Consider the following 24310-nt stretch of genomic DNA (forward strand, 5'->3'; position numbering starts at 1 on the left):
ACTACTTCCGCTGGGGGGAATTGTACAGCCTGATCTATCTCACTTCACTTTTTCCTAATATTCAGTTTTTCCCTTTCTTAATTTAAAATCCTTACTTCTAATTATACCCCCATGTACCTCACTTTTTTTTTCCCTTCCGTGGTATCAAACAGCTTGAAATACTTTGATCATGTTCTCTCTGTTGTTTCTTAGCCAAACTAGGCACATTACATCTGTCCTAATAAAAATTTCACTAATCTGATCATTTTTGTTGCTTTTCTCCGAATCCATGTGAGTGTAATAATTGATAATATATCTTTGGTAATGTGGTGCTCAGAACTGAATGAAATAGTCCAACAGCAGACAAACGAGAGATGGACAGGGAGACACTATTAGCTCCCTGCTCCAGGGCATGGTATATTTGAGTAGCACAGTCCCAAATCACATCAGTCAGATTGGTCATGCCTATGATATCCACATATGACCTTTCACTAGCATCCACTTTCCCCACCCAAATTCCTAATAATTTCTCCCTCTCTGACTCCGTACACCCTCCTGCTCAATATCACTAAGTTAGCAATGAGTTATGCAGTATGTGATGCACATACGACAAACCGTTTGAAAGAATATCTTCCCCTCCTTATTATCTCTTTTTGTCTGTTTCTCTGTGTCTGTCTAGTATCTACCACAGTTCCTTCTAGATCCCTCACAGTTCATTAGGAGGTTGCTCAATTTATTAGGAACCAATCATGCATTCATACATTCGTCCATCTGAAGTGCACTTTTAAATGTTAGACTATACACTAATCAAGTTGAACATGATAATGAGAGCACGTTCACATTGTTAAGGTAAATGACCCAATGCACTCAGAGTGAAGACATATTTGAACTACAATTCGTGCTTTTCATTGGAATATTGAACATTCCTGGGAACTCTGAGAGCGTTGTTTTGTAGCTGCCTTGCAAATGTGTGATTATCATTACACTGCTGGCAGGACACTTGCCCTTCCATTGTTGCTTTGTGATACATTTCTAGTTGCCACTGTCTGAGGAGGATTCTGTGGTGAATTGTACATAAGTTGGACTATAAATGCCTCAGTGCAGCACGTGCGCACACACGCTTCACATTTTTACAAGTAGAAATGTCACAATGGTGAGTGGTATGGCCCACATGCAGATATTGGATGCTCTAGGCCTGTGCACATTGAAATCAGCAGGTGTTTTACCATTAAATTCATTGCAAACAAGATTGGGGCCTACGGCTGTGTGAAACGAAAAAACAAAAGGTTGGAAATGAAATATATTGTCAGAAATATTAGGGGCATAGGGAAGATAGAGTAGGCTGATCAGAAGTTTCTCTTCTGCATGTTGAATAGGATCTGTCCTGGGATAATGATTTGACCCCAGGGAAGTGAGATCTCAGAGGCAGATATTTCAAATTATAGGGGAGAACCTAACATTGATTTGTGTTAAATAAGAAATTCCTCTCTGGGAGTCTCATGCGAAACACTGGGCTGCTTAGGTGAGTAATGGGCCTGATCCTGCAGCCCATGGATTGCTCAGGTGAGCAAAAGTGGCAGGATTAGGCCACCAGGTCTGTAGTCTTGTGTCAGGAGGGCTCAAACAGATAGGACGTGCAGAGTGTGTTCTGTACTTTGGGTAGTTTATTACTGAGCATTTTTCACTTGGGACAATTTCAGGTGATCCGGAGACTGCAGCTGATTGCCTAGTGTCAATGAATTCTAGTACAGAACAGGGACTTAGTACAGTTGTCACTTGTTAGTCCAGGGGTCTGGATGATGCTCTCATTGAGGCTTCGTGGCCCCAAGGGGGGTGTAGGGAGTCAGGTGGAGGTTTACATAGCTCCTGAGCCATGCTGCCCTGCTCAGGCAGGGCATGTGGGTGCCTTCAACTTAACCAATGCTCCTCTGTTCTTACAACAACACACCTTGTGATAGTAAGGCCAGAAATTTTATCCCTTCATTTTAAAGAAAGCAACTGTACAGGGAATTAATCTTTATTGTGGACTCAACCCTTTTGTGACTTTTGAATACAATAGTTACAATGTTTGGTGGCTGATTTTTGTTTGTTTGTTTGTTTGTTTTTGTTTTTTGCAAATGCTATAATTTACAAGGTACTTTCATTGGTTTATATTGTTGTGGCTGTGCCACTTGTATTCTTAACTGGAAATGACCTAAGAAAAATAGACATTGTGCCAAAACTCTTAGGGATATTTATATGTCAGTAAAATCCAAACTGGAGGAGGCGTTCTCGAACAAGCTTAACGTTAATGAAGGTGATAGGAAGCCAAACCCAGACTGGAGTCAGTGTGGAAGCTGGATGCGGATTGTACATTAATAATTATTAGCTTGCTTGGTTGAGGTGAAAGGATTTGCACAGCAAAGTAAAATAACTTTATTTGTGATACTTCCAAGGAATGGGGGCAGTATGCAAGGCCCAGATGCTCTTGTCAATATCCCCTCCTCGGAAAGCCAGCAGCATCCATAGTGAGAAACTGCAGTACTGTCAGTAAGCCATATTTTCCCACATGGCTGGACTGAAGAATAGTTTTATATAAGGGGCTGTGCTGTTCGTGGGGCATGCAGCCCCATTGCCATAGATCAGGATAAACTGTAGCTCAAGAAGAACTAACATGATTCACTCTCTCTGCCTGCCAATACAGGATTGTTCCCAATAATATTTTTTCTATTGTTTCTAGATTTAAATGTCCCAGGCAATAGGGTTTCACCACTTTTCTTGGAAGACTGTTGCAGAGTCAAAATATTTCCCCTGATAGTCCATTTGCATTTTCCCTCCCTTAATTTCTTCTAATTAATGTAGCTATCGCCTTTCTGTTTACATCTTTCCAATATTTTAGATTATTATTTCCTCCTTAGTCATTTCTTAGCAAGCTTGACATATTTTGCTTTTTAAAAAAGACTATCACATACCATTAAATTTTACCTGTTTCCCCTGTATTGAGCCCAATAACTTGTATTTGACTTGACTGTTTTCCAGAAAGACATCAAGTCTTGATCTGAAGTCACCAAGAGATTCATGGATCATAAGGTTACAAAGGATCATTGTGATCATCTAGTCTGACTCATATAATCCAGGCCCTAGGTTGTCCCTGAATTAATTCCTATTTGAAGTAGAGCATATCTATTAGAAAAACATCCAGGGTACCACTTCCCTTGGTAGTTTGGTGCAATGGTTAATTAACATCACTATTTAAAAAATTGTGCCTTATTTTTCATTTGAATTTTTCTGGATTCAGCTTCCAGCCATTGTTTCTTGTTATGCCTAAAGAGTCCTCTAGTACCTGGTATTTTCTCCCCGTAAATGTATTTATACATCATAATCATGTCACTTCTCAATCTTCTTTTTGATAAACTGAAAGGATTGAGCTCTTTCAATCTCTGATTGTTAAGGTATTTTTTGCATCCCTTGGACCACTTCAGTAATTCAGGATATATTGGGGGAAAAGAATCCCTTCCTGACCCTTGCATGTGGCTGGCTGAAACCTCAAAGCATGAACTTTTAGGAACATAATACAGAAACCACAAGTGAGCCCAAGGATTGCCAAACCCTGCCTTCTATAGTTGCTTGTCCACATAGATCTTTTTCAGAGCTCTAGCATCCAGTTCCGGCAACCCTCATTCTGTAGGTATACCCCGCATTCTTTGTTCTTAGATGTATGACTTTGCCTTTGGCTGTATTAATACCAATTTTGTTTGAATGGGCCTCTTACCAAGGGATCCAGATGGCTCCACCAATCTTTGTGTCATCTGCAAATTTTAGCAGCAGATTTTATATTTACTTTCAGATCATTGATTAAAATGTTGACTGGTGTCACACTGATTTAGAAATGTGCCTCATCGGAATTGTAGTTTGGTTGCCTCATGTCCCCATTCTCCTCTATGGGCTTGGTTCCTCAACTGTACTATATCTCCCAGGACACACCCTGGCCAATGACTCCCATGATGCAATGCTTCCTCTCTCCAAGAGAGGAGACTGTATCATGGTAGCTGTAGTTCAACCAGGGAGACCAGCCTACAGAAGAGAATAGGAGCACAAAGCATCTGAACTACAACTCCTGAGGGCTCCATGGCAGAATTACCATATCACAATATTCAGTTCAGCGGAAATTTTTCTGTATTTGAATTTCTGCTGAAAAATCAAAGATTTTCCCACTGAAAAACCCACTTCTCAACCAGCTCTACCTTAACCATTATTGCTGCTCTTCTCTGAACTGCCTCAGATTTGATAATGATGAAGAGGTCAAAATTGGGTGTAGTTTTCCTTTGTGGTTGCATCATAATCATGGATGATAGTAGTGAAGGGTATTGCAAACTCAAGTGTAATTTACTATTTTCTATCTCCATCAGTGCTTCGCTAGTGTTACTACTTTCCATTTTCTCTCTCCTATTGAATACATGGTTCAGCATTATTCCATATTTGCCCAGATATTGTAGCTTGCATTTTTCCAGATATGAGTCAACAGTGTAACACTGTTTTGGGGGGGTTGGGGCGAGCATACATCATTCTGGGATGTATTAGCAGAAGTGCTGTAAGCAAGACACGAGAATCAATTCTTCTGCTCTACTCCATGTGGATTAGGCCTCAACTGGAGTATTGTGTCCAGTTCTGGGTGCCACATTTCAGAAAAGCTCTGGACTTTCTCCAATTTGTCCACATAAGAGCAACATAAATGACTAAAGGTCTAGGAAACATGACCTGTGAGGGAGGATTGAAAAAATTGGGTTTGTTTAGTCCGGAGAAGGGAAGAGTGAGAAGGGGACATAACTGTTTTCAAGTACATAAACATTGTTACAAGGAGGAAGGAGAAAAGTTGTTCTCCTTAACTTCTCAGGATGGGACAAGAAGCAATGGGCTAAAATTGCAGCAAGGAGGGTTTAGGTTAGACATTAGGAAAAAATTGCTGACTGTTAGGGTGATTAAGCACTGGAATAAATTGCCTAGAGAGACTGTGGAATCTCTATAATTGGAGATTTTAAAGAGCAGGTTACATAAACACCTGTCAGGAATGCTCTAGATAAATCTTAGTCCTGCCATGAGTGCAGGGTACTGAACTAGATGACCTCTTGAGGTCCCTTCCAGTACTATGATTCTATGATTGTTTAAAAGGTGTCCCTATCCCTGAAATCCTGTAACACAGCTACCTGGAGTTCAGTTGATAGATTCACCAGTCACTACTCTATTGTCACAGTTTCTGTATCAGATGCCCATTTTGGTAGAGGTGTTCTATAATCATTATTCAGACAGGTACTCCAATCACTCCCCTCCTTGAGGGGCAACTGCAAGTCGCTTACCTACGTGGGATCCAGGTGGAAGAGTGCTCACAACAAAGAGAGGTTACTTACCTTCTCATATCTGGTTGTCCACATGGATGCCATGACTTGCCCTCCTTCCCCAATGATATTGAGCCTTTATCTGGATTTCTATGTTAGTTAAGGAACTGTGTGGCAGTTGGTGCTGCTCTGCCTTTTATACTCACACTGTAAGGGCATGAAGGTCTACAAGAGGGTGCTGGCTAAAAGATTCTGGGGTTGGCTGCACCAGGTGAGTGCCCCGCAGTGGGATCCTTGTGAGTCTAGAAGAAATCCAGTTGCTGTAAAGTTAGTACTTTTGCTTTCCCCCCCCCCCCCGCCCTATTTCTCCACACTTGGTTTACATCCATGCATTTTTCTTCCTTGTTTTACTTTATTCTGCTTTTTATATTTTCTCACTTCCTTCTCCTAGAGCAGAGCCCTGAATCTCAAAATCTTTACAGTTAGGGGAATATTGGAAATCCAGTCCAGAATTTAGCAATTAGAGCACATCTTTAAAGTTTTCTTGTATGTGCCCTTTGTCTTTTTTCATCACTTTTTAAAAATTGTTTAACTTCATAACAGCCTTTAAGATCTCTTCCCAACATCTTTTATCTGCAGGGGTTTTTCAGTCTACTTTTCCACTTAAACTTAGAACAAAGCATTCCAAGTTCCCCACCCTCTTTTTCCTTTGCCTTTTCTTGTGGTTAGCTCTCCTGCAGCTTCTTATTGCTAGGCCTGACAGCTCAGTTGAAGAAAAATGGCAGTACTGCAAGGCATGATAAGTGCAAAGGTTTCTGGCAAGGAAAATTGTGCTGTAATGTTACATTAGTCTCCGTGCTTGATGAATAGAATATACTGGTTGCTGGACAGGAGCTTTGTTCTGAAAGATCAGGGTGGCTGAGAGTCTGCGTTAACAATGGTTAGGTTGTGATGAAATATGGATTTTAATACTTAATAAAAATATTTTTGTTACGTGGGCTGTGTAAAATGTATGATGCCCTTACCAGAGTGGTATAATTAACAGGTTTTTTGTTCAATGGCCAAACCTGGGGGGGAAAGTCAGGTTGGCACAAAACAATTCTTTTTTGAAGTTTTTGATAAAACAAAAGAGTCAAAAGAATCTTGTTTCATTTTGTTTGTGAGGTTTTTTGCCTTTAAAAATAAAATTTAAGCAAAATTCTAAATGAAAAGTCATGAATAAAAAATCAAAATGTTTTGTTTGGAAAATGCAGATTTTTTTGGTCACAATTTGTCACAAATTCACTAAATGCTTCGATCAACTAGTATATGCATATTTTGGCTGAACAAGTTTTGTTTGAAGAATTTCACTTAGTTCTAGTCCTTATCTATTAATTTCCTTGCTTTTTAAGTTACATGAGTTTTGAAAATGATGTAATATTATAGGTCAGAACATTGTTGGCTCTTAGCAGATTTAATGATTTTTTTAAACCAAATGTTTTAATTTTGTAATTTCCCAAAGTTTGTTGATTGTTTGGTTTGTTTTAAACATTTTTTATGGTTTTATTTTGTGTAGTCCTAGAAGACATAGCCTTAACCACCAGTAAGATCAGAATTCTGTTCAAAACTCTGCCACAAACTTCGTACAAAGTATGATCTTTGGCAAATCATTTAAGCCTGTGTTCCTCAATTATCCCATCTGGATATTGCCATTGGAGGGAAACATAGGAGGAGGAGGAAGAGTAATTTTACCAGATACTGGAGTTTCTTTTCACTTTTGAAAATTGTCAGCTGAAAGACTGATGATGAAAATATTTTTGTCATCTTATTTTGGGTGGGTTTTTTTTTGTTTTTGTCAGTTTCATTGACAGTCAGTTTCATTGACAGAGATAGAAACATGGCTGGTTATGTTCAGAGTAAACATGGCAAATTTTTGGTCAAGCCAAAGCTATAAAGAAAAAAAGCTTTCTACAATGGAAGGTGATTGCAGCCCTAATTAAGAGGAATCTGCCATTTCTCCATGTTAAAATACTATGTACTTATCTAGCATCTTACACCCAAGGATCAAATAAAAGACATTAATTAAGTCTTGCAACATCCCTGTCAAGTAGCTATTTAGAATTGACTCCGCCCTGCCTGCCCCCTGGCAAAAGATCAAAGCTCTCAATACCTTCCTGATCTCCCACATCTCCTTTATCCTCGGTGCCCCTGAACAAGGCTGAGAGCACCATCAGGCAGCTGATGAGGAAATGGCTCTACCTTCCCCAGAAGGCCAGCACCGACATCATCTACATTTCCCACAGGCAGGGCGGCCTCGGATGGGTGACCTGTGCGATGTGGCGGTGATGACCCACGCCTTCTGCCTCCTGATGTGCCTGAACCCAATGGTGATGAGCATTGTGCAGGAAGCTGTTTTGGGACATGGTCAGGAAATGCATCGCCAGAGCCCCCTCAGGACATCGCCATCTACCTCAGCAGCTCCCTGGAGGCTGAGTTCTGGGGAGACTGGGGGAGACCTGTCCTCTCTCTGGTCCTGTGCCCACAACACCTCGAGACACCTGGGAAAGAGAATCAGCTGCCGCTGGAAGTGGTGTGAGGAACGCCGGGAGCTGGGAATACTGGTGCCATGCATAAAGACCCTGGACCACACCATCATCACCCCAACCACCAGAGCTATGCTGAAAAGGACCCTGAAAGATGCCATGTGCTGCCACTATGCCGAGAACCTAAAGCGGAAGCCGGACCAGGGCAAGGTGTTCGAGGTGTCCAGCAAGTGGGACACCAGCAACCACTTCCTCCCCGGGGGCAGCTTCACCAGGTTCACCGACTGGTGGTTTGTCCAAAGGGCCTGACTCAACTGCGTTCCCCTCAACAAAGCCAACCACCATGGCAACTGGGACAAGCACTGCAGGAAGTGTGGCTACGCAAACGAGACCCTGCCCACGTCCTATGTGGATGCAAACAGCACTCCGTAGCCTGGCGGCACCACCACAACGCCATCCAGAGCCGGCTAGTGAAAGCCATCCCACCGTTCCTGGGGAAGATCACCGTCGACTCAGCCATCCCCGGGACAGACAGGAGACTGCGACCCAACATTGTCGTGATGGACGAAGAAAAGAAGAAAGTCCTCATGGTAGATGACTCAGCCATCCCCGGGACAGACAGGAGACTGCGACCCAACATTGTCGTGATGGACGAAGAAAAGAAGAAAGTCCTCATGGTAGATGTCACAGTGCCCTTTGAAAACAGGTCACTGGCCTTCCACGAGGACCGAGCCCGGAAGGCGTCGAAGTACACCCCGCTGGCCAAGACCCTGAGAGCCCAGGGTTATGAGGTCCAGATACACATGCTGATCATGGGAGCCCTGGGTTCGTGGGACCCCCACAATGAGCCGGTTCTGAGAGCTTGCAGAGTTGGTCCATGCTACGCCAGGCTCATGAGACAGCGCATGGTGTCTGACACCATCAGGTGGTCCAGAGACATTTATATGGAACACATCACAGGACACCGTCAATACCACACTGAGTAATCGAGACCACCGACCAGAGAAATAACCCATTTACTTCCCTGATGAACCAAGGGACGCACCCCACCCATGTATTCATTCGCTACATAGATACTGACTTGGACTCCTTATACATTCCATGGGTGGTATCCCCAAGTCCACTTATCCACTGACACTTTAAAAACTCTTGCACCCCAATCTGGGTCAATGCTGGTTATGTGATATGTGTGTATCTCTTCACCCTTGCAACTGATACCTGTAATCCCTCATAACTCAAGCCTGACCCCAGATGTACAGTACCTTCCCTCTTAACTTGTGTCTATTTAATTTTAAACATTAACTTTAATGAAAGTTTTAAATCTATTATGCTGGTTAACTGACTAAGGACAGGTCTACACATAAAATGCTGCAGTGCTTCAGTGAAGGGGCTACTATGCCAACAGGAGAGCTTCTCCTGTCAGCATAGCTACCGCCTCTCCCTTAAGTTGGTATAACTGCGTTGCTCACGGTATGGATTTTTCACACCCCTGAGCGACATAGAGAGACCAGTGTAAGTTTATAGTGCAGACCTGACCTATCCCAAGAACACATTTCTCTCTTAATGGCAGATGCAAGAGAAGAATTCAGAAACCCTGTTTCCCATTGCCATGTTTTAATCGTTAGACATGCTGTTTTATGCCTTAGCAGTACTGTTTTAGCACACGTAACCTTTCCACTCATGACTTGTGTTAATATGTTGCATATGCACAGCCAGACAGTTGGAACACAACTGAAGGTGTGGGATTTATTCAATATGAAAAACACATCACGACTATACATTTTTCTATCTGCCTCCTCTAGTTCAAAGGTTTGTATTAATAATGGTGCATTACAGGCCCTATATTTTATTTTTTATTTGGAGTCCTGTAGAGAGAAATCTTTTTTCTCCACCACTCACTAGATTCTAATTTTATCTGCTATAGAAGCTGGCTTCATACTTCATTTCTGCCAATGATATGGCTATTTTGTATAGTGCGAATGAATTACCTGGTGTGATAAATATTAAAGTATATCTGCAATTTCATTTTCAAAAGAAATTGGTGCTTTTCTGAGAATGAAACTATTGCTACAGTATTTACTCAGTTTCCCAATTTTAATTCTGATCTTCTTGGATAGTATTTCATTCCAACTAGCTGGTAAGGCAATTCAGCATCATTTTTCTTCACTTATATCCATGTTATATTTTTTCAACAGAATCATACAGTAGTGGAATGAGTTATGTTTGTAGCATGTCATTTATATTTGAAATGTATATATAGATATTGCAATAATTCTAATATTATATTTCACTATCTTGCCAGTGACAGGAAAATGTAGTATCCTACTACATTGAGTTATAAACGCCCTATAATGTAATCTTACTAGACTATCTATTTAATTTCTGATCTTTGTAGTGTTAATAAGATTATGATGAATATAAATTCTGCTGTATATTTCCACTTGTTTAATCTTGCATATTAGTTCACTTTCTTGTCACTACTTTGGAGTATTAAAGGCAAACTATTTGCTTTATAGTAGTGTTTAAACTCTTTTAACTGCATAGCATACATCTTTTCTTTGTCTCTGACACACATACACCTTGATTTTTTTTCTTGCAAGTAGACTGTCTTGATTCATACTGCTGAGACAGTTTGCCTGAGATATTTTGTGGATTTACTTTTGGAGAAGGGGAAGCCAATTATGCTAATCGGAAATGCTGGCGTTGGAAAAGCAGTCTTTGTGTCTGACAAAGTTAGCAAGCTATCAGAAGATTACATGGTGGCCAAAGTCCCTTTCATTTACTACACAACATCTGCTATGCTTCAGTGTACGTAATTGTAACCATTCCCCACTCCAAGGACCTGATTCTCCTCTCACTTAGCCTGTCTCTGTACAAGTGAGACTCAATTCATTTTGATAGAGTTACTATTGATTAGCACTGGTTTAAGGGAGAGGAGAATCAGGCCTTAAAACTGTAAACTCCCCTGTGCCATTTATTTATCATAAGGACACATGCACATTCAGTTTGTGCCTAAACAACCCAAATAGCTCAATTAATGGTTGTCAGTAACTCTCCAAAAGGAATGTTATCCTTTCTAGTGGAAGAGTTCACATAATGTTTACCATTTCCTTTTCCAAGCTAGACATGGTAATCACGTAGCAAATCACCAATTTAATGGTGAATAAATATCTTTCACTATGGTAAATGTTGTGCATGAAGTATTAGATTTTTATAGTATATGGCAGGAGAGTGGGATTGCAATTAAAGAAATGCTATTAGTCTAGGCTCAATACCTGATGTAAAATTGTTAAACTCTGGTGGAAAATGTCCTGATTCCAAAAGTTTATTTTTACCACCTTTATTGTAATAAAGATATTGAAAAATACAGCCACTATTTACATAGATTCTACAATATTTTGCACTATGCTACAACGGAGCCAGTAGAAAGAGCACAAGTTCATGAAAAAATCCTCCGTATGTGATATTCTGCTATTGCTGATGATGTGCAACCAAAGAATTAACCAAAAGAAAAATGAAAACAAGAGCTAAAAGAGACAAGGTGGCTCAGAAATTGGCACTGGGATAAGGAGCATTTAGCTTCCAGATCAGTGGTTCAAATTGATAATGTGAACAAATCATTACCTGACCATCCCATTGCCTATGAAAAATGAATTGAAGCCCTCAGTTAAGTTTCTAAGATGTGTCTGAATCACAGAAGCTTTGGTACGCATGCAGGCAGACTCAGCAAAAAGGGCAGAAGTATAGTGTGCATATATAAACTGAACGTTAACCTCCACCCTAGCAGAGGTCCTTCCAAGTCACTGTGGGGAAAACATGAGCTCCCTCTGCCTGTATGGTACTAAGTCTGCAATTCTGTGACTGACAAAGAGAAGAGGGCTTCATTCCTCAGAGCAGTCAGGCTGGCATCTTCTCTCTACTAGCCCTAAATTCCCTTAAAATAAATGTAGGGAACTAAAGGGAAGAAATGCCAAACAGTAACCATCAATATTTGTTGGGCAACATTTTATTTCAAAGTTTTAAGAGGCTGTTTAAAACAATGGAGAACATAAATAAACTGTAAACTATATGAAGTACTTGAGCCTCCCTTTTAAGTTTATTTAATGGTTTGTCATAATCTCTTCTGTTGTGGTAACCATCAGATATTAAAAATGAACAGTCTGTGTCCGTAAATAGAGTGATACCTGATTAGGTTTTCTGGTTTAAGGGAGGGCTGCATGGAAAGCAATTCATCTAAATTATTATCCAAAGAGCAACATTTGGGCTCTGAACCTGCAAACACATCAGCAGGCGCTTCAACTTAAAGACATCATCTGTCCAGTGGGAGGATTCATGTGCTTAAAGTGAAGCAGCTGGTCAAGCGTTTGTAAGCATGAGGCCTTCTGCTATACCAATGCCTCAACATTTATCCTTACACAGCATCTCTTCCATTGATAGGTGTTCTCAAAAGACCCTTGGAAAAGGAAGCTCAAAGAAATTATTCTCCCTGAGGTGCTAAAAATGTATTTATTTAATTGATTATCTTAATGTTCTTGAGGTTGATGCCTATGGTACTGTCCAATGTCATGCTCTAATTGCACAACATCTTGACTACAGTCATTGGTAAAATTTTTCAAAGTTATCAGTGTTATTGTTATTTACTTGGAGTTCCTATTACAGCAAGTCACTCAGATCCTGGTTTTATATCAGAATGGCCAGACCTCTGAACCAGTGTGCAGCCTGTGTGAAGCTGAGCATTTGGGATCTCCATGAAAGCACTATGAGTGAAAGAATATGTCCAGGCTGTAGAGCAGGGGAAGGAATATAACCTCTAACGAAAGAAATAAGGAATTTAGGTAGCCCCTCCCCCAAAGCCATGTATCCTCCTAAATCTGGGGAAGGTCAAGAGCTGTCTGTGTGGCAGCATCACTGTACTGTAAGGGAAACCCCTAGAACCATGCCTCCTGGATGGAGAGGGGCTGCAGGAAAGCTAATGAAATCTTAGGCTGTATTCAAATTTCTGTGATTACCTTGCTGCGGATATCCTGTCATACTCTCTCTCCATGCATAGGCCCTGAGACTCCTAGAGAACTATCTCTGGTGATCTGGAGGCAGGGATGTGAAGGCAACGTGAGAGGTGGTAGGTCTGTGTGAAGAGAAGCTCTGCGGGGAATCTTGTGGAGATTATTTCCCTCTGTTTCACAGAAATGTTTTGTAAAAGGCTGGTGTAATCACCTCACAGACAAGGCTTGTATTCTTGGCATGAACACAAGAGTTTGTGCATCACTGTGGTGATGGCTGGTTTTACTTTAGATGGCTGCATTTCTAAATTTTGTCCACTATCTCTGGGATGGTGGTAATGAGTGTGTATGATAGGAGCTTCATGGTGTGGGCCCAGAAGGAAATACAGGCTTGGAGGGAAAAAATGCATTGTGGAAGCTAGAGATTAGTTCTGTTTTTCTGAGGATTCCATGTTTCGTTTCAGTTAATTTTGCATTTTTGGAACATGCAATCTTTTTAGAAAAAAAGCTATTGAAAGTAAAAGGAAGACCCCAAATAAACTTCTCTCTTATTGATGCTCCTGGACAATAAGAATACAGAAGAGTTGTTGCTTGTGCAGAATGCTTTGTAGGAAATTAAACTACAGAACTTCCATCTTATTTCTACACTAGGCAACTTCCACCAGCTAACAGCATAGCCCAGAAAGTGCAGTATTATAACCAGCCAAACCAAGACACACAATGTGTGCAATGTATCCTGCCCAATCATATAATGAGTAAATATCATTGGACTGGGGACTCTATTTCCATCCAATATTACTGACCATCTGTAATCCTACCCAGTGTCAGTCCAGTGTATGCCCACACAGCTCAGTTAAAATAAAGGACTAAATACTGTACAGGACTTTACTGATCTTAAAATGATAATGTTCTCTTTAGAGATACCAAATATTTAAAGGAGATCCATAAAATGTCAGTTTTACAATTTTTGATGAGAAAGAATCGTCTGCCATAAGGATGAGCACATTTTAAAATTTTCTTACAAAAAGTATTGAACCTAACAGAAGTTGTCTTATGATGATGTCTTATTTCTGGCTGAACTGAGGTTTCTTGTGAGGTAGCTGTTCAACATGTTGTCTGTCCGTCAGCAATCCATTAGGCAATAGATTCTGTCTGTGTCATCTGCTCTCCTGGATCCATTGATAAATACATTTGAAGCTGGGGTAAAGCCAGGCTCATTTTTATGCTGGACTCTAGCTTCTCCCAGCTATTTGTCCTATTTTGTTCTATGTACCAGAAAATGTATCTGCAAAGAGTCAGTTTTTGACATTCAATATGTAGAAATCATCACTTTTCATCTCATGCAGCCTTAACATTAAAAGTCAACTCAAAGTTTTGATTTGTTCATTTGAAGGCACACAGCATGCTGGGTACAATGGGACAGCTTGAGTGTGACAGTTCTGTTCCACCCTTCTGTTGCTGCCGTAAATATGCAGCAAAACAACTAGCAATATTTTCATGAAAAATGTGCCTCCTACAAATCTGATTAGTAAACATGAAATATTTCCCCTCCATTCCTGTCATTTTCCATGTAGATGGGCTGTATACTCACCTAAACCTAGCACCTTATGCATCTATGGCAACAGAGAGATCCTTCTGTGTTTTTAAGTCAGGGATTTCATATAACCTCCATTTTTTGGCAGAAATTTCATTGGGAAGTTAATGATGATAATATTTTTCACTTTTATAGCAACTTCCATCCAAAGATCTCAAAGCATTTTATATACACATGATGGGGAAGTCATGAAATCCTTCTCAGTCCTTAATCAAAACTACTGACTGCAGTGTTTTTTGTCTGAACAAGGATTCAGGATTAGGCTGGACAAAGTAAACCACACAACATCCTTGTGAACTGGACAAATATGATCAGATCTAGTTTAACGATAGGTAAACAAGGATCTAAAGAAGCTAAATAAATTGCACAAGGGTATAGTACAGCGATGGTATACTTCAAGTCAGCTCTTAGACTAGAACCCAAGAGTTCTGTGCTATAAGTTTTATATAATATTCCCTTTTGAAAGGACACTTACAAAACTGTGGGCTGGTCTACACTACGGGGGAAAAATCGATCTCAGATACGCAATTTCAGCTACGTGAATAACGTAGCTGAAGTCGAAGTATCTAAGATCGAATTACTCACCGTCCTCACAGCGCAGGATCGATGTCTGCGGCTCCCCATGTCGACTCCGCAACTCCGTTGGGGTTGGTGGAGTTCCGGAATTGATATAAGCGCATTCAGGGATCAATATATCACATCTAGATGAGACGCGATATATTGATCCCCGAGCAATCGATTGCTACTCGCCGATACGGCGGGTAGTGAAGACGTAGCCTTTGATACATTATTGAAGAGGAGATCTGTTCTCCACTGTAAGACAAAATGTTGGAATTAGGCCGAACATATGAAGATCTCTCCCCTGTAGGTGGATAAGATAGCATGACAATTTTGAAATGTCTGGAGAGTAGAAGAGATGTATGACATAGCTGGGTACAATCCAGACTAATGAGCAGCTCTATCATCCCTGCAACCTTGGGTGCCTTACAATGCCTTGCTGAAGTAGCTCCCGCCTGGGCCACTCAGAAACAGCCTTCCAGCATGAATGCCACACCTTGAGTGTCTGTGTGTAACTGCAGCCTGCCAGCCATACTTGAGTTACACTCCGGCTCTCATCAGCCTTGGTTATACTGCAGGGTGGCCCCAACACACACTCAGTCTTAGATTTCCCCCCAGAAATGTTTGTCCTGTACTGCCCAGCCTTCTCCTGGACAGTACAAATTATTCATAAAATCCATTATTCATAAAATATGTCAGCTGATTATCTCAAATAGTTATTCAGAGACTTCAGTTTAAACACACTGGATTAGATAAAACAGCAAAACAAGCTTATACAAGTGAGTACAAGTAATGAGGCATAAAAGTCAGAAATAGTTACAAGAAAAATGAAGATAAGATGTTTACTAATACTGAACTTAAACTATTTCAGATCCTAGCAAAGTTTCTCACCATATTTTCAGCAGCCTTACTGACCAAATTTGGTAGGGCAGAACCTCTCCTCCAGACTCCAACAAATGCGTCCTTTGTCACTTCAGATGCAGTGAATGCAATGGGCAGGGGGGGTGGGTGAGGAGGTGTCCCTTGGGGTGTTTGTCCCTCTTTTTGATAGTTTCAGTCCCTTCTCTTGAAAGTCATTTCCAGTAGGACATTAGGAGACAAAGAGTCACTGTGGAAGGATGTTCCCTGCTGGTTTTTCTCACTTGGTTGAACTTTCTTTGTTTCCATCCCTGCTTGATGACTTTGTTTACTGCTTAAACACAAATTAAGCAGAACACACATTCCTTTGTTTAGGACAGACCCGTTTGCCAGCTTCTGTTTGGGCAGGGTGGTAGAGTTGGAACCTGTTAATAACATCATACAGGGAAATCTTATAACTTTATATACAATGTTGCCACACACATTGTATCAGGATGATACCAGCAAGTTGAGTTTTCAAATGTTACCTTACAAGACAAAACTTACTACAATAGGGTGTAGGGTGTGAACCTAGGGTATCCATTCTGTCACACGATGGCATGGCACGGCACATATATATCAGCTCTCATTCTGTGCACCCTTCGTTTTGATTCTCACCAAGCACTAGGGGCTAACTGTTGCTAGTTCATGTTCCCCTGCCAGGAGTTGGGATGTTTAACACTGTTGCAGCCCTTTTTTTGGAGTGGCTGACAGCTGGGTTTTTTTTCCGTACTTGATGGTTATTTTAAATCTGCCAGTATAATTTGGAGCCTGTCAACCTTGACAGTGTCCCTTAAAAGATTCCAAATGGTGTATAAGGGAGTTTTAACAAAGGAGGGTTTTTCAGGTCTTTTAACACAGGGCTACATAATCAGTCTTTCTTGTAGCAGCATTCAGTGTGAACATCTGTCAATAGAAATCTCAAACTGTGAATATACAATTGAACTTTATTATCCCTTTGTTATTTTGTAACTACATAGGTATGACAGACAAACTGATTTTAAAAGAAATCCTCAATTGTCGGTATGTCATATGCCTGAATCTTACTGCTGGAAGTTTTTCAGTACATCAGCGTCTTCAGGTAGGTGCTATAAGTGCCACATTTTGTTAAAACATGTTTCCTTTCAGTGAGTAAATGTTTCTCATTTGAGCTATTTTAATTTGAGTGTGAAAGGCTTAAACTTTTTATTACACGCTTGCAAAGCCATCATGCAGAACTAGCTCTTGCACTGCACAAGTGTGGATTGACGAACTTATAAGCACCAGATAAAAGGTGGTGAGCGGACTGGGGAGCACAGGGAAACCTGATCCTGCTATAATGAAAGCAGCTTTCAAGTTATCCCCGCCTAGTAGCAGAAGTAAGGCCCCAGGGATAAGCATTTGTTCAGCATGACAAGGCTCATGTTAAGACATATCTACGACGTTAAGCACAAGTTCTGCTCTTTTGATCCTGCAGAGAGTAAGAGAGAGGCTACCCTAGAGTTTACAGCAGCACAGTTGCACCGATGGAGCTGCGCTGCTGTAAGCTCTCTAATGTAGCCACTCTATGCCAATGGGAGAGAGCTCTCCCTTCGGCTTAATTATTTCAGCCCCTGCGAGCAGTAGAAGCTGTGCCAGTGGTGGTGCTGCCCACACCAGCACTTATGTTGGTGTAACTTATGTTGCTCAGGGGGTGGTTTATTCACACTCCTGAGCAACATAAATTATGCTGACAGAAACTGTAGAGTAGATGTAGCCAAGCTTACGTTTGCTTAGCATGGAGAACTCTTTGTTTGCCTTGCCTGCCTTAGGGTTTTAAACAGCTGCCCATCACAGGAGTATCCAAGCACCTTCCGCATAAAACCAGTGGCGCAACACTGAAGTCCCTAGTAGACTTCATGAAGTCTCTGCTGCTTTTCCTTTTTCAGGGTAAAAGCTCTGCTTGGGGCAAAGCTTTTGTTTTTAAGATGGATAATTTACTTTTGTTAGGGCATTGGTTGCTTGTGGTTAGTTTCAGTATTGGGCATTGGTTTGGTTTTTTACTTGGTTGAGATGTATTGGGGCTGTCAGTGTTGTGAGGATCTTTCCTAGGGCAAGAAGGTTTTCTATCCCTTGTAGTTTACCTCACACATGGGCATAGCTTTCACTTGTACTTATGTTGGAGCAGAAATCTTGATGCTCACCATGCAGGGACTTGCACTCCTCATTTCTTCAGCCCTTGGCTGGACTCAGCAGTCCTTCCTCAAAAACCCAGGTCCTCCTGTCCACTGTTTCCTCAAGCCTCCTCTTCTTAAGGCTTCTGCTCCTGCCTTTCACTGAAGGTAGCTCCGGACAGGATTTTGAATCCCCTCTGAATACCCTACATCCCTTTGTCTTTCTCCTTCTCACTGATTGAACATGTTCCCTTTATAGGGAATCCTGCTCCCAGGGTGCTATCTGGTAATCTTGATTACCTGACCAAACGCACACTGTCTCATACCCCTTGTGATGGATTTGTGTATGTGGCAGGATTCACCGGCGTGGTGCCTCCTGCTGGAATGTATGTTCCAGGCCAGAGCACCCTCTGCAGGGCAGTGTCTTGCCTGCTGCTGGCCCCCATGTCGTTCCTGGACCCCAGTGCCCTTCAATGTCAGGGTTCTGCCCCCACAGTAACCCACAATCTGGGTCTCCCCCCCGGGGGAAACCCCAACCCCCTATCCCCACCTTGCCTCAGTGGCTACTGCTGTCATCATCTAGCCCCCGCTCCCTGAGGCAGACTGCAGTCTGTAAACCACTCATCATCGGCAAGGGGGGGTTGGACCAGCTGCCTCTGCCTATCTCTGGGCTGCCTCTCTGCAGCCCCAGTACCTTTTTTGGTCTTCACCAAGGCCTGCAGCCTGGGGTTTTACCAGGCTGGATCTCCCCAGCTCCCTCTGCCCTTCCCCAGCACTGCTCCATCTCAGGTACCTTTCTCAGCTCCCAGGCATCCCAGTCCTTCTCTCTCTCAAGGAAGCTAGAGAGAATGTGTGCTCCAATCTCTGGCCCTCAGCCCTCTTATAAGGCCAGCTGTGGCCTGATTGGGGAGTGGCCCCACCTGTGGCTGCTTCCCCCAATCACCCTAGCATTTCTCCACCACAGCCTTCTCCAGGGCTGTTTTAAGCCCTTTAGGGCATGACAGGGGTGACACCCTGCTACAGGGCATAACAAAATCCAGGCAGAGCAGAGTCCAGCTCCCTAAAGTGGCCAGTCTTCCCTCTGACAGTGTATATGTGTGTGCAAGCAGCTGTATGTGTCAGCAGATTTTTCAAATTTCATACCTGTCCACCCATTTGCATATGGTATTACTGAAATTACAAACTCAAATTACTATTTGCTGTGCATGTAGATTGAATAATTGACATGCAGAAAGGGACATAGGTGCACCATTAACTAATTTGCACATGCAAATGGTTTTTTCCATACAGATGTTTATGGGCTGACCTACTGCAGTCTTTTTTGAAAATCTGTTATTTAAAATGGGATTACAATCTGCAAGTGGCTCTAAAATAACACTGTGGAGCTCTATAGTTATTCTCTCTGTGATTGTTCGAAGTCATTCTCTTCTAATTTACAGTGGCTGCTAACAGCCTCAGATGTCTGCTGTGACAACTGAGGGCTACAGGGGCATAGATACCACCTCAGCTGTAGGAAGGGGCCATGGGAATGGCTATATCAGTTCTACACCATCCAAGGCCCTCCTTAGACCAGGAATATCTTACAATAGACAGTTTTCAGGTTTCTTCTTCCAACGGAGTGACATAAAGCAACGCTACTGAACTTATTTTTGATGACAGGATTTATGCCTTGGGCTCTCTTCTTACAATTCTCAATACCCAGCTGGATACTGTGAATTTTGCTTAACAGGGTTTATCTTGTGCTATGTAATATTCCCATCAGAGGCAAAAATTTTATCTCAATAGTCCCAATACATGTTATGCTTGGAGATGCATGGACTATTTAGGGGAAAGGGACAGGAGGCATCTAACTAGAATTACCTTCCCGGCAGTTGTAAGTTGAGGTGTTTTCTGTTTCTCCTTTGAGCTTATCAAGTTTTGGTTTGGAAATGGATAAATAACTGAGAAATATTTACTCCCAAAACCTCTTCCTGGGGCTCCTGGCTTTCACTAAGCAGAAGCAATCAGAGTCCCAGAAATGTATCTCCTAGTATACTTTGAGCTGCATCTGAAAACCCCCGCTACACATTCTTGTAATTTTTCTGAACACTTCTGTGGCTATCAGGTCCTTGTTTAAAAAAAAAGACTATAATTATATTGATAAGAACTATTAGTGTATTTTATAATAAAATAAATCATCAATATAATGTCCTTCCTAAGAATTACAGGCACTCCTTCCTGCCACTACACCGTTGTGCTAAGGTGTTATCTGCATTCTTATGTCTGGCATTTGCAATTTTTGAGGGCATGCAGTCCTCAAACTATCCCTACTCCATGTGCATACATTAAATAAACCTAGATTAGCAAGCATTTTGGAGAGAAAACAGAGCTTTGCACTGCACTTCCCTGAGGTCAGGCTCATTTGATAGGTTAAATACTAACTTGATAGTAATTATGATCTCCACAGAGTGAGACAAGGAGTGAATAAGATATTTAACACCGTGTGCATTGGCTGTGAAAACCTTTTCAACTCTTGCTTTCATCCTCAAGGTTTTCAGTTTTATTAAAAATATATTGATGTATTTTTAAAGAAATAACGACCTGTTTCTCCATTCACTTATTTTTCTTTTCGTTCAGAAACTTTTCTCTGTGTTTACTCTCCACTTCTCAAGGATGGATGCTCTAGCTACCATCTACAGCAGCATCATAAATATTCATTTCCAGCACTGGGGCTTCAGTTACAGTGTACTGAAATCTATCAGCTCACTCACACAAGCTGCACTTTGTCTGCATCAGAAAATGGCCCAGAATTTCCTCCCCACAGCTATTAGATTCTATTATGTTTTTAATTTAAGAGGTACTTCCTACCGATACATATTCCAGGAAACACAGTTTCCTCTGCTATGTCTAGGATCAGACCAATCACCATTTTTCTCCACCGTGCACTGCAAATGTTTATATGATTTATGTTATGCTTCTTAAAGTCTCTAGTCAAACTGAGCTGGGGATTTCCCTCACATAAATACATACATATAACCCCTGTTAACGCCAAAAGGAGTTGATAATCTCCAAAATATTTCACAATAGAGTTCCCTTAGTTGACACACAAGATGTAGAAAATAGTTCATGAGTCCCTGAACATCCCCATCAGTTAAAAGATATGGAGGATGCAGGAGCTTCATCCTGGGAGATACGCTCCCCACCAGACGGAGAAAGGGATGTTAAGGTACTAATAGAATAGTTTTATCCACATTCCACACACTGACTTAAACTCTTTATGCAAACCTAGAAGATAATTTTTTTGTTTTTTCAGTTGTACTGCAGGTCAGTGCTTGTTTAATAATGAACACACCCTTATTTATAACATCAGATGTTTCTGATTAAAAGTCCAATAGAGGATAGTTATCTATGTAGGTATATGCAGTACACCAAGCTTTTGTCAGCCATGCAGACTATCATATGATGAAAAGAGGTTCACATTCCAGACCGCCTCTAAACTGAATTTAAAACCCCCTTGCCATGGGGTGCTGTGTTCAGGGCTGGAGCACTTCCTTCTGACTGCTTCTGGGGATTAGCTCTGCCAGTCCAACACCCCTCCTGTCATTACTCACTCACTCCATCACCCTCTATCTTGCTCTCTTAGGACTCAACTGCTCCTGCTTCATGCTTGGCCCCACAGTAAGGTCATGGCAGTCCTCTCCTTGCAGGACATCAAAGTCTCTGGGAACCCAGGCAATCTTTCCTCTCCCTGTCCTTTAACAGCCCTGTCCAGTGGCTGGTAGGCAAACACAGCCCCTGTCCCCATTGCATGGGATTCCAGACCAGCAGAGATGGCTTAGAGGTTTCTGGGGCCCTGGGCCAGAGTATGTGAGGGCCCTTCCCCACCTCTTCCGCCTGCAGTCCCCCCAACTGCTTCTGGGGAAATGGGGTCAGGATGCTCCTGCTGGGGAAATGGGGTCAGGACACAGGGATTTGCCCCGCTCCCTGGCAGGAGCGCTGGGTGGGCACCCCAGGGTCCCACAGTTGGCCAGGACCCCTGGGCAAGGGCCCCATTGGCCTAGTGGCTAATCCACCACTGCAGCCTAGGGACCGTACAACAAGCAGTCAAGGTCTGCGCAGTCTTACTGCTAGATCCCTCAGCTACTTCCTCCCTTTCTGTCTCTCACCTTGATGGTGAGTGCAGTTTCTCTCTCTCTGCAACCCCCTTCTACTCTCAGCTCCTGGGCTTTATATAGGCCCCTCCTGTTCTCGTCCAGTTGAGTATCATCTCTAATTCATCCCTGTTCCCTGGTTCCTCTTCCAGGGGCAGCCTATGGGGTTAATTAGCCCACCTGCCAGCTTAACCCCTTCAGGTCTTGTGTGGGGTGACATGCCATCACTTCCCTGTTATAGTCTGCTCCTACCATCTGTCTTTGTAATCACTATATATGGCTATGTGCTCAGGGACAACATTACGCTGCACATTTCTTCAGGGTGATCTCAAGAGGGACGATCTTGCAAGGCATCGAGCATCTCCTAAGATTCCTGTTGATGCCAGTGGGAGATAAGGGCTCTCGTGCCCTCTAAAAAGGATCTTGGCACCTTGCAAGACCTGGTTCAAGTGTACCAGTGTCAATCTGAACCTGCAAGTTTGACTGCCCATCCCAGTTAGCCAGCTGTCTTGGCAGGAACTTTCAAGAAACCAAGTTTTCTCCTGAGATTTCTAATGTTGTCTGTGCTGTGTTGGAAGCAGAAAGCACAAAGAGGCCTGGAAATAAAAATTAATGAGAGCACATTTCAGAAAGTTCAGTGTTTGATTCTAAAAATGGGGGAAAGGTTTTGTCGCAGAGGAAGAAGAGTGTTCCTATTTTATTCTCAAGATGGTTTCCCTCCCTTTATCCTACCCATTCTGGTTGGCTTTGGCCGACTCACCTACCACTATTTATTGAAGTGAAAACCTTTTTGGTATTGTGGGTCAAGTTCATGGGAGGCTAGAAAGAGTGTGAGGCAGCATGTAGGGAGTCTGCCAGAGTGCGAGGGAGATCAGCAATTTGAGCAGCCTGAGCAGAGCAGGCAGTAGCACATGCTGTTGATAGTGTGACTTTTATTTATAGGTACTTAGGCACCTGACTCCTATTGATTTCAATGAGGATCTGGCCCTTATACGATTTCTGGTCAATTATTGGTTGTCTGAGCTTTTGTGGGCTACTTTACATTTGAAGAGCCAAGTTCCCTGACACCTGCTTTTTCCTGTATCTATTTAGATGCAAAAAGTGCTGGTTATGAGTTTTTAAGACCTCCTAGTACAACTGGATGAAAAGATCACCAAACAAGGAAAAAATTTCCCAAGAAACTCCCCTGAGGTAAAGAAATGCCCAGATAGTTTCTTAATCACTCCTCACACCAGGTGTAGAATTCTGGACTTAAATAAGGGAGCTGGGATTAACATGTCCCTGAATGAGAGAGTTAGGGAAGGTAACCTGCTTCATGCTCTCAAGACGTAGTCTGACGTGCCAGGGTAACACCATGGTGTTAGCTGCCTATGTTAATATGTGTGTGCATTAGCACTGTGTGTGACAGAATTTCAGCTGCTGAAGACAAGTAGAAATTGTGGGTGAACAGAGGCTCTGCTGAAGTTATTAGAAGCTTTGCCTTTGACTTCAGTAGGGCCAGGATTTCACCCCATATATTGTTAGGCAATGGTGACCAGTCAGGAAAAATGGAGGCTAGAAAAGTGTTACGCAACAAGAAGTACCACGGAGGTGCCAGTAAAACTGTACAGCAAATTGGAGTCAAATTTAAGTGAGATAGAGGGGACTAAAGACTCAGTTATTTGTAACATCACTAGTAGTACTGGTGCTGAAGTCCTTCAAGTGTGTCACCAGGTCAGTTGGGAATATGTGTCAGAGGTAATGAGAATGCAAATGGCAGTGGGGGGACAGTGTGGTCCTGGCAAAAAATACTGAGGCTGAGTTGAACAGAGAGAGAGAAGAATGTCAGAGACAAATAAAACAGGAAACGTTATCTCAGCAAAAATGCAATAATAGTAGACAATGGGAGAAAAAAGGAATCACTGTCCCTGAAGCAGGCAGGCACATGACTGCATTATATAACTTCTGCTGCTCTGACATCATTAATTTCCTACTAAACACACATATTAATGGAAGCAAATATTCACACTGATATGCATCTAACTGGATGGAGCATTTTAGTTACTAATCAGAAATGGATAGTATAATGTTCATAAAAAGTCAATCATGGAAATGAAATTTGAAAATATTTTTGCAGGGAATATTTTTGCATTTCAAGAGTGTGTGAGATTTCCTATTGATTTGGTTCATTTATGGCTTCCATGAAT

At 42.0% G+C, this 24310-nt stretch overlaps 1 pseudogene; it reads left to right on the forward strand.

Annotated features, from left to right (window-relative positions):
• Window positions 1–24310, forward strand: part of LOC115659885 — a 232988-nt pseudogene that overhangs the window by 98611 nt on the left and 110067 nt on the right.

This window comes from Gopherus evgoodei, chromosome 11, assembly GCF_007399415.2.
Source record: "Gopherus evgoodei ecotype Sinaloan lineage chromosome 11, rGopEvg1_v1.p, whole genome shotgun sequence".
Taxonomy (NCBI): domain Eukaryota; kingdom Metazoa; phylum Chordata; order Testudines; family Testudinidae; genus Gopherus; species Gopherus evgoodei.